Here is a 10,609-nt window from a genome sequence, read left to right as displayed (position 1 = left end):
TTCTTTCCATTTTCCTTTCGAAGCTGGACAGGTGGGAATGCTTTTGCTCTTAAGTAACAGAGTCAGGTTCAAGCTCTGTAAATCCATTCCAGTCAAACATTAGGCTTTCAGTACACTCCCCCATCAGCTTTGTCCTAAAACATTCCTTCACGACCTTACCCTGCTTAAAATCAGTCTGGCCCCATCCCCCAGGTCACCCTGGCTGGCTGCCCATCCACACATTTATGTCTGCCTTTTGAGTGTTTTCAGAAGCCCATTAAATTGTGCCTTGGCAGGCCAGACGCATTCAACTCGCCCTAAGACCCAAAGAGAGAAGGTTATCAAATTCCCTCATCTTTGCCAGACATACAAAGCCTAACGTTCTTTAGCACTGCAAGGAAGCTATGCCGTTGCACAAAGTAAGATGTTAGAACTTGTAAACATGTCATACAATACTATAATACGCCTGTGGGGCATAGATACGTATAAAGGTTGGGAGGGCCCGGGGACAGAGTACCTAGACTCTTGATGGAGCTGTCTTAATGCTTTTTTTTTTTTTTTTTTTTTTTTGAGACAGCACAGTTGGTATTAACTTCCATAAAGGGGCTGACACCGCTTTCTTAAATCAAACTGTCTTGACAGTTTTCTTTGTATGAGTGGATCTTCTTAGCTGAAAGTTGAAAACAAGACATGACACGTGCACCTTCTACTGGGTAACAACTGAATTTTCCCCAGTGAAAGAAAGAAAGAAAGAAAGAAAGAAAGAAAGAAAGAAAGAAAGAAAGAAAGAAAGAAAGAAAGAAAGAAAGAAAGAAAGAAAGAAAGAAAGAAGCTGTCAAGTTCTACAAAACATAGAAAAAACAGTGTTTCTATAAACTATTCCAGTATATTTCCAGCCTTGAGATATGAAGCTACCTTTACTCCCCCACCCTAACAATCCAACAACAGACTTTAACAGGCCTCTGTAGCTATCAGAAGCCCAATGAAAGAGTCTGAGGTAAGATTAGAATTCAGCCCACTAGTGAAGAAAAAAGCTCTTACACACAATTCATGAATAATAATAATGGTTCACTTTGTACTTGCAATTCACCAACACAAGTGTGAATATGCAGCTTATTCACTGAAATAATCATCTGATGGAAGTTTAATTTACAATAGGACTCAGCAACAGAAGTGCAACAGCCAACAACCAAAATGATATTTAGAACATACAAAAAACCATGACCACTCTGGACATGAGATAATGCAAATGAGCCTTGTTAGAAATGAGCTGCAAAATACCTTCATTTTCAAGTACAGTGAAACTCTGATAAAATCACAACGGTTAAGGTCATACAGTATATCAGGTAGAATCACAGTCTTTAGAACTCCATTATTAATGCACACAACCTCACAATCAAAGAGGATAAGAGCACAGTTTCCAGATGCCAATGATTTGATCCTATCTTATTTAGCTGTTTACATTTAAATAATGTGGCTGTATAAATTTAAATAATAAGAACCACCAACAGATGGAATGTAGTGAAAAAAAATGTGCCTTCTCCGAGACCCTGAACGTATACTACATGGTGCTTTACAATTTATTTGAGCAGAGCTCATATTAAAAAAAAAAGACTCATTTCTTTTGCCATTATGGAAATAAAAGAACTAGTGCTTCAGTTCGTTGCTGACACTGCCAAGGAAACATGCAGTTCTCTAACCTCCAGTACAATGTACCCATAAGGTACCAAGCATCAAAGCATATTAAAAGATATTAACTGCATATTTGCTTATGAACAAGATAAAAAGCTGTAGGGCCTCCAGGTTCTCAAGCTGTGAGTGGAACAGCTTTGCAATTTGCCTGCAAAACTGCATTTTGATCTTAATGAATATAAAATGGCTGCCATTAAAAGTAAAACAGATTATTTCAGGTCTTTCAGGGCCCATAGCTCTTTGACGGTCTTGGAGGGCCACTATGATCTTTCATTAAAATCTCACAGCAGGGCTCCCTCACCAGCAAATCAAGCCTTGCAGTCTAGGAGATTGGCTACATTTAAAAGTAATTTTCAGAAATCTACACAGATTTTCAATTTGGTAATGAAAGCCATAAGAGAATGCAAGCAGCATTTTGTTGAATACAGTTGCTAATCCAGTGCTCCCATTCGTTAGAAATTAAACTGCCCTGTAACTATCACACTGATGGCAGCCTGCCATTTCAGCTCAGTTGTAATCTCCGTTTGTTAATGAGTAGCATGTGCTAATTGTTGTCAGCATCCCTGCTATACATCCCTTCCATAACAATATATTTTACCTGCTGAAAGGTGTTACCTCTTGCACTGTCAGCATCCACTTTAAGAATACAAGTCTCGGAATGGCAGGACAAAGGTTCAGTTTTACTTGAAATCACATGAAGTAGAAAGGATATATTTTATACTGATACCAAGATTTTTCCAGAGTCTCATTCTCTGTGAACAGCCCATCCAATATTAATACATTAATGTAACAGAGATACCATATGCTGTAACAGCTCTGGGAACAACTGAAGTAAATTCACTAAATTGTAATGTAAAATGCAGCTCACAGTGAGAGGAAGTTGAAAGGTATGAAAAGTTAGAGTGATCATATCTTGTTATGCAAAGCTATGAAGAAGGTAAAATTAAAAACCTGAACTGGAGTCAGTATGAAACTGGGTTGGGAAAGAAAAGTTTGATTACCTGAACTAAGTTTGTGGGAGGTGGTAGCTGTACTGCCCTCAGGTGGATAGTCCTATTGGGAGGGAAAGGACCAATTATTGATTATTTGCTCTCAGAAGAAATTACTGTGTTTTCAAAACTCAGAGGTAAGTAGAAATATAAGTGAGAAGGAACTATAGTAGATGAAAAATCCAAAGCTTTCCAACTTACCAAATGTAAATTGAATAGTTAAAGAACAGAACAATGTACACCCACTGAACTGTAAATTGGGTTTTCCTTCAATTCACATTTAAATTTGGGGTATGGCATATGGGGTGGGCATGATGAACTGGCCAGGATTCTTTAAAACAAATACTAATTTGAAATAGCCACATCTTCACTGAAGATCTCTCACCCATATTTTGTGACCGATACACTTTCAAGCAAAGTATTTTCACTGTCACTGAATTATGTAGACATCACTGTGTTTAAAAATACCCAAGAAATTATTTTGTGCAAAAAATACAGTTCTCCTTCAAAACAAACGTGTTTTTTTTAAAAAAAAAAGAACACTATGCAGAAATAATCAAGAAAGAAGTCTGTGCATACATGTACACTGTTAATTGGCCAGCAAATAAAGGCATCTCCAACTTATATTATTTATTCTTTCATTTTTTCTATTCCGTGGTACTGAGGCAATTAAATACGCTCTGCTACAAGCCTTACTATTTATATTGCAGTAATGTTCTGGAGTTCCAGTTAGGGCCCAGCATGCTATTGTGCTAGGAACTGTGCAAACACAGAACAAAAGGACAGTCCTTGCCCCAAAGAGCTTACAGTCTAATAAGACTCATTTTCAGCTGTTGTCAATATTTACTGGGTTCTGTTAAGCGGGGATAGGCACAAAAGCCAGTGATGACTCCCGGATTCTGTGACCAGTTTTCTGGCTTCCTGGACCCAACATTGTTTAGACTAGAGCTTCCTCAAGGCTGCTGTATGGGGAGGAGACAGGCTGCAGGCAGTAAACAGTAATCCACCTCTCACTCCCATCCACTGAGGTGAAGAGTCAGCATGCTGTACTGACAATATGAGATGAGGAACCAATCCCAAAGCTTGAGGAAGAGGAGTCACCTATCCCCACAGCTGGAAGGCACATAGACGCTGCACCCAAGAGGAAGGCGCTAGCTGTCATATACTCCCTTCTATGGGGGACAGAGGCATCCATCTGCTGGCCTGACATGAGAAGTATGATACCTGCCCAGAACCCAGATCCAACATGCTTTGAAAAGATTGCCAAGAGTCATTCATCCCTCTGAGCAGTACCCCATGTTGCTCATATTTATAGGCCGAGTATGACTCTGAGCAGATCAGAATGACTATAGGGCCTTTGGAGCAAGGTTGAAGAAGAGTAGGGGGTGAAGGTTGTTCTCTCATGTATTCTCCCAGTTGAGGTGAAGGGCTAAGGCAAGGACATCTCTAGGACTCACGGGGAAAGGGACTTCTCTAGGACTCACAGGGAGCATGGCAGAAAGGGATCTAGGGGTCATAGTGGACCACAAGTTGAATATGAGTCAACAGTGTGATGCTGTTGCCAAAAAAGCAAATATGATTCTAGGTTGTATCAACAGGTGTGTTGTAAGCAAAACTCGTGAAGTCATTCTGCCGCTCTACTCTGCACTAGTTAGGCCTCAGCTGGAGTACTGTGTCCAGTTCTGGGCGCCACATTTCAAGAAAGATGTGGAGAAATTGGAAAGGGTACAGAGAAGAGTGACAAGAATGATTAAAGGTCTAGAGAACAAGACCTATGAAGCCAGGCTTCATGAACTGGGCTTGTTTAGTTTGGAAAAAAGAAGATTAAGGGGGGACATGATAGCGATTTTCAAATATCTAAAAGGGTGTCACAAGGAGGAAGGAGAAAATTTGTTCCTCTTGGTTTCTGAGGACAGGACAAGGAGTAATGGGCTTAAAGTGCAGCAGGGGAGGTTTAGATTGGACATTAGGAAAAAATTCCTAACTGTCAGGGTGGTCAAATATTGGAATAAATTGCCAAGGGAGGTGGTGGAATCTCCCTCTCTGGAGATATTTAAGAACAGGTTAGATAGACATCTGTCAGGGATGGTGTAGGTGGAGCTTGGTCCTGCCTTGAGGGCGGGGGGCTGGACTCGATGACCTCTTGAGGTCCCTTCCAGTCCTATGATTCTATGATTCTATGAAATCTCAATATCTTAGATGTCTACCCACAAATATAGGCGAGAAATATGGGGAATAAATAAAAATAACTGGACATGTTAGTACATAAATTGTGGCTTAATTACTATCACAGTGACTTTGGTGGGATAAATCTTATGACCAAAATATTAGCACAGAGGTGTATAGCTTGTTCTGGAAAGACAGGATAAAAAGTGTTGCATTATACATCAAGAATATGTACACTTTTTCTAAGGTCTCGAAGGAGGTGGGGCAGACCACTTGAAAGACTCTGGAAAAAGAAAAAAAAAACAAAAAAAGGGGGATGACATTACAGTAGAGATCAACTATAAAGATCAAATCCAGGTGATGTAGATGAGGCATTTCTAGAACAAATAACAAAAAATAACAAAAATATCTAAAACTCAAGACCTGATAACAATGTGGGACTTTACGTTGCAGGCATTTACTGGAAAAGAAAACACAAAATTTCCAATAAGTTCTCGGGATGCTCTGGAATAAATCTGTATTTCAGAAAGGGAAAGAAATAACCAGGACAACAGACCATTTGAGACTTTATTCTGACCAGCATGGAGGAAATGGTTGTGCATCTGAAGGCAGAAGGCAATTTGAGGAAAGTAATAATGAAATCATAGAGTACATTAGTCAAAGGAAAGGAAACAGCGAGAACAGCAAAATATGGACAACCTTTCCCAGCCCTCCCTGCCGCTCCAAGCTAATAAATTCAGAGAACAGGTTTAGGAGTTTAGAACTGGATGGGCAGAAGGGCTTAAAAGGGAGCATGGAACAGCATCCAACTTCCCTCTCCTTTAGTTGGTGAAATAACAGGTTTGATCAAACTCTGTTTTTTAGTGGGAGATGGGAAGGAATTTTTCCTACATTGGCCTAGGTGAAGCTGGGTTTTTTTCACCTTCTCCACAACAGATTCAGGAAATGCTTTGTTCATGCAAGACATGAAGGGAAGAAGGCTGTATGTAGCAACTCAATAAGTAAGTGTTGGGAAAACCAAGACATAAAAAGAGAGGGGACTAGTGGAAGCCCTGCAGGTAATAATAGAATGAACATGGGATCACTTGCACTGTACAATTTTATCTGTTGGGAAGATATCTAAAAATAGAATTAGGGTCTGATTAAATATGTATTAAATATCTTCTGTATTTCTTTTGTCATAGCCAGACAATGTTGTGGTTGTGCTACCATGTGCGCTGCATGCTGCTACATTACGAACTCAGACATGTCAAAACATAGCAAACAACACATTATGTCAGGGTGGAAAAAAAATTTGAGTGTCAAAGTTCTACTTTATAGGGTCCTGATTCAGCAAGAACCCTAAATACATCCTTAATTAACCAAGTTTGAAGATGGCTTCATTCTGTCAACAAATACTTTCACGTGTTTCTGTCAATGAAGAGATTCATATGAGGAAGCAGTAGTCACATTAATAAAGGTTGCAGGATCGTGCCCCAAATAGAAGGTATATTTTTTATAACTCAGCGCAAATAGAATGAACAGTGTGCTTCTGTTAAAATAAACAGCATTCAAATACATTGTTTGGATTGTTGCATATTTGCAAGGAAAATTTGTATTAACTATTATTACTACTATTAACTACTATTTATTATTATTAGCGAAAATAATTTATTTTGAGACACCTAGAGGAATTGTGCATCTCACAGAATATTTTTAAAAATAATAATGTACAGGTGAGCTCATTTTTAATTGATGCTGGTTAGCATTCATGTACTTCAGTGAAGAAATAAGGTTTAAGTCACAGGTTGCTATCTAGATAATTTTAATAAAACTAAAACAAAAATACCTGTTTAGATACATCCTGTCTTATTTTCTGTCTTTACGATAAATTAATTTAAAGCCTGGCATTCTATACCGGCTCCAGGAAAAGTTCAGTGGTTATTCTCTCATTAAAGATGAAAAGCTAGTGTTTAAAGATAAATCTCCTTGTGCAACCTCCTTATGACAAAAATTGTGACATTTGAACCCTGGCTAAGTTTTAGAGAAAAGCTTGCACTGATGATGAAAAAGACAGTTCTAGGGGTTTTATTGTATTTGCGTAATTTCCATTCTACATGCCGCTTTTCCCCCTCATAGGATCTTTTCCTTTCATACATTTTGCCTACAGTTGTTAGTGTTAGTTGTACAAGTTTATGAATTAGCCTTGTATCCCGAAAGCCATTTTGCATTCCTGAGGAAATAGATTCTCTTGAAGAATGTGTTGCCCTTAAGTATGGGGAGCTGGCGCATGAATTTGAGACACATAAAACAAAAGACAGGATGGGGAAAAGAGTAGGGACAAGAGAGAGGTGGAGAATTACACCTGCTAACACAAGCTTCATGTGGGGACTGGGAGGTAGAAATGCAAATAAACGAGTAGGAAAGCAGGGTTAATAAATCTATGGCTCAGTACCCAAAAATACTACTCATAAATATGAATTTTTTAATTTTCCATTGCTTTGCACTCAGTGCACATGTACATGGTTCACGATTATCAAATTCCATAGACAAGATATATGGCATAAGTATTGCATTAAACAGTAAACTAGAAGTCACCAACTTTGTAGAAGGGATGCTGCTGGTCTTTTGAGTAGAAGCCCATTATTTTTACATATTGGTAGCACTGACTTATTTATTCCACTGGCCGTGGGCCTGACTCTGCAAACACTTATTTGTGTAACACTGCTCAGTTGGTAGCCCCACTAAAGTTCTGAAAATTAAAGTATGAAAGAATAGAACGCTTTGAATCCAGAGGATCTACTCAGGTGAGTTAAATACTCACATGAGTAAGAATTTCCAAGATCGGGTTCAATAAGAGTCAGTTCAGGAAACAACATCTAGAGTGAAATATTGACTTTATTGAAGTCAATGGTAAAGCTTTCATTGACTTCAACAGTCAAGATTGGACACCTGTATTACACAAGAACAAGGAACCCTTAATATCACACATCCTTCAGCTAGGGGAAGATGAGCAAAATAAATAAATAATTTAAAAAGTTAAGCAGCTTGTATTTTTTCTACGTTCTACATGTGACCACAACTGCTGCCCTATACTATTTTATGACTGATGAATTAAGCACTACACAAGCATCTGACATATGCCTTGAAATGTAATAATCAAGTATTTAAACAAAACCTGAGAATTTGTTCACGATTCTGCTAAAACAACAATATACCTGAAATTAAGTTTTTCTTCTTTACTTTCCTGTATTCATAAGTGACTCGTGTTGACATGCAGGAGGGGAACTGCACCCCTGTGCCCTCACCAAAATTTTAACTGCTACATGGGGTGGCCCTTCATATCCCCTGTCTGTTCTGGGTGCCTCCCCTACATCTCTTCCTCCCCTCTCCCACAGGCACCAGTCACCTATGCCTTCGTTTGTTTGCATTGGATGGAGATTAGGAATACTAGGGCCCTTAGTTTTAGCAGTGGTGCTTGTTATTATTCCAGAACTCAATGAATACTTCTGGTTGAATCTGAAGATTGCTTTCTTTCCTCTACCCAGTTTTTTTTCCCCCAACTTTATCTATTATTCTCTCCCTCTCTCTCTCACTTACTCTCTCTCAGCTAATATCTCTTTTCCCCAACTTTATGATCAAGGTGATTTATAAACAGCTGCAATAAAAATGATTTTTTTCCATACAAGATCATTCTCAATAATGTTTTAGAAAGAGCAGAGAGGCTAAAAGGTACGTGACATTCACAGATTTCACCCCTGAAGCCACAAAAACCACACTTGCAATTTCTTCATCTGACCAAAATGAATGGTCATCACAAAAACAAATGTAACTTTGGTATCACTGATATGGCTGCGACAGCTTAGGGGCTTGAACTTAATAGACTTCCTCTGACAGATTAGGATCTTCTAGTATGTCTGCATCATCCTGTCACAACAGATAGCCAAGTCAAAACCACAGGCATGGGACTGCCCTTGATCCATAACCTTAGAATACAAAATAACTGGCTAAAGAATGTAATAAGACTCCCAAAGAAATACCTTTGAAGACAGTATTCATTTTACCTGGTGGTCTTTTACTGAGGATAGGGAGAAACAGGGGTGGAGGGAGACAATTAAGCATTAAGAACTGATTGATGCTTAAACAAAACGCCTAAACGGCAAAAGCACATTTCTATATTCCAAAGGACCAGGAAAAGCCATCCCTAAGAAGGGATTAACTACTATCAGATGATATTACTACTGGATTAATGGTGTTTTGCATTCACTATATTTATAAAAGAGAGAGAGAAAGAGAGAGAGAGATCTCTTTTAAGGAGGATATAACTGATTTATATAAACTCTAAAAGCCCCAAACTAGATTTTGTTTTTACAGTAACTCGAATAGTATTCTTTTAATTTATAAGTCCTTAATTGAAGTAATTTCCCCCCATTGTTTGGAAACTAGGCCCTGCATTTCTAGTAAATTGTTTTGAGATTGCCATAGCCCATGAGTCGTGTGTGACTTCCAGTACTGAGGCTTTATATTCCAGTGGATATTTTAAACCATTCTTATTTTAGACAATTGTTTTTGTAATAGATATAGTAAAGGTGATCATTTTACTTTATTGCTAGTCATTGCTGACTGAAATATTTTGCCAGATGAAAGTAATTACTATGACTATATTACTTTTCTAACCTGTTCAGTGTATCGCATCTAAGTTATTCATAGTGTGAAATTCTATACCCCCATTTTCAAAAAAGTCATATTGTTTTCTGCTCTGACCTTTATTATGTAAAGCCCACACAAGTGTTATCCTGTTTTTTCTCCATCTGAATCATCTGTACGATCTATATCTACAAAATGTTACAGGAAAACTCACCTTAGTGTAGCAATGTACAGATGAGAAAACTGAACTGTGTTCTCTGAGGTTTTTATTAAAGAAGGTGGGGTTGACCTCCTATATAAAAATAGTCAGTTGAATTTAAAAAAAATAAAAATAAAGGAGAGCCATAATCTGTCCACATTAATTAATGTGAGCCAAGATTTCACATTTGAGACATCTTGACTACGTCTAGACTGGCATGATTTTCCGTAAATGCTTTTAACGGAAAAGTTTTCCGTTAAAAGCATTTGCGGAAAAGAGCATCTAGATTGGCACGGACGCTTTTCCGCAAAAGCACTTTTTGAGGAAAAGCGTCCGTGCCAATCTAGACGCGGTTTTGTGCAAGAAATCCCCAATCGCCATTTTCGCAATCGGGGTTTTTTTGCGCAAAACAAATCTGAGCTGTCTACACTGGCCCTTTTGCGCAAAAGCTTTTGTGCAAAAGGACTTTTGTCCGAATGGGAGCAGCATAGTATTTCAGCAAGAAGCACTGATTTCTTACATGAGATCGTCAGTGTTCTTGCAGAAATTCAAGTGGCCAGTGTAGACAGCTGGCAAGTTTTTGCTGCTTTTGCGGAAAAACTTGCCAGTCTAGACACAGCCCTTGAGTATTATATACAACAAAGGGCTTACACAAGTCAAACTGATTTGAGGTAGACACTTTTCTGTTCAAACCATTATTCATATCCATAGCAGAGTTACTAGAAGACATGAATCAATAATAATTGTTTAGTAGAATTTTTATCTCATTGGTACTTTACTTATGACATCTCTATAGTGTCTGGAGCGAAGGAGCTTTCTTCAGGAATAAGATATGCAAGAAGGTATTATATTTACAGATATAACCATTCATGAGGCTATTGACATAATAAAAGTATAGAAGAAACCATTATGAAGACAACATTTTGCCATTTGCTATCACACAGTGTCACATAACACA

At 38.3% G+C, this 10,609-nt stretch overlaps 1 long non-coding RNA gene across 1 annotated transcript in view; it reads right to left on the bottom strand.

The window, feature by feature from the left end:
• Positions 1-2,563, bottom strand: part of LOC142828065 (uncharacterized) — a 77,544-nt gene extending 74,981 nt beyond the window's left edge. Inside the window, exon 1 of the long non-coding RNA XR_012902996.1 lies at positions 2,270-2,563. This is a non-coding gene — a long non-coding RNA (uncharacterized LOC142828065). The remainder of the gene's footprint in view (positions 1-2,269) is intronic.
• Between the last annotated feature and the right edge of the window lie 8,046 nt (positions 2,564-10,609).

This window comes from Pelodiscus sinensis, chromosome 3, assembly GCF_049634645.1.
Source record: "Pelodiscus sinensis isolate JC-2024 chromosome 3, ASM4963464v1, whole genome shotgun sequence".
NCBI lineage: Eukaryota > Metazoa > Chordata > Testudines > Trionychidae > Pelodiscus > Pelodiscus sinensis.
This window is presented reverse-complemented; position numbering and strand designations above follow the sequence as displayed.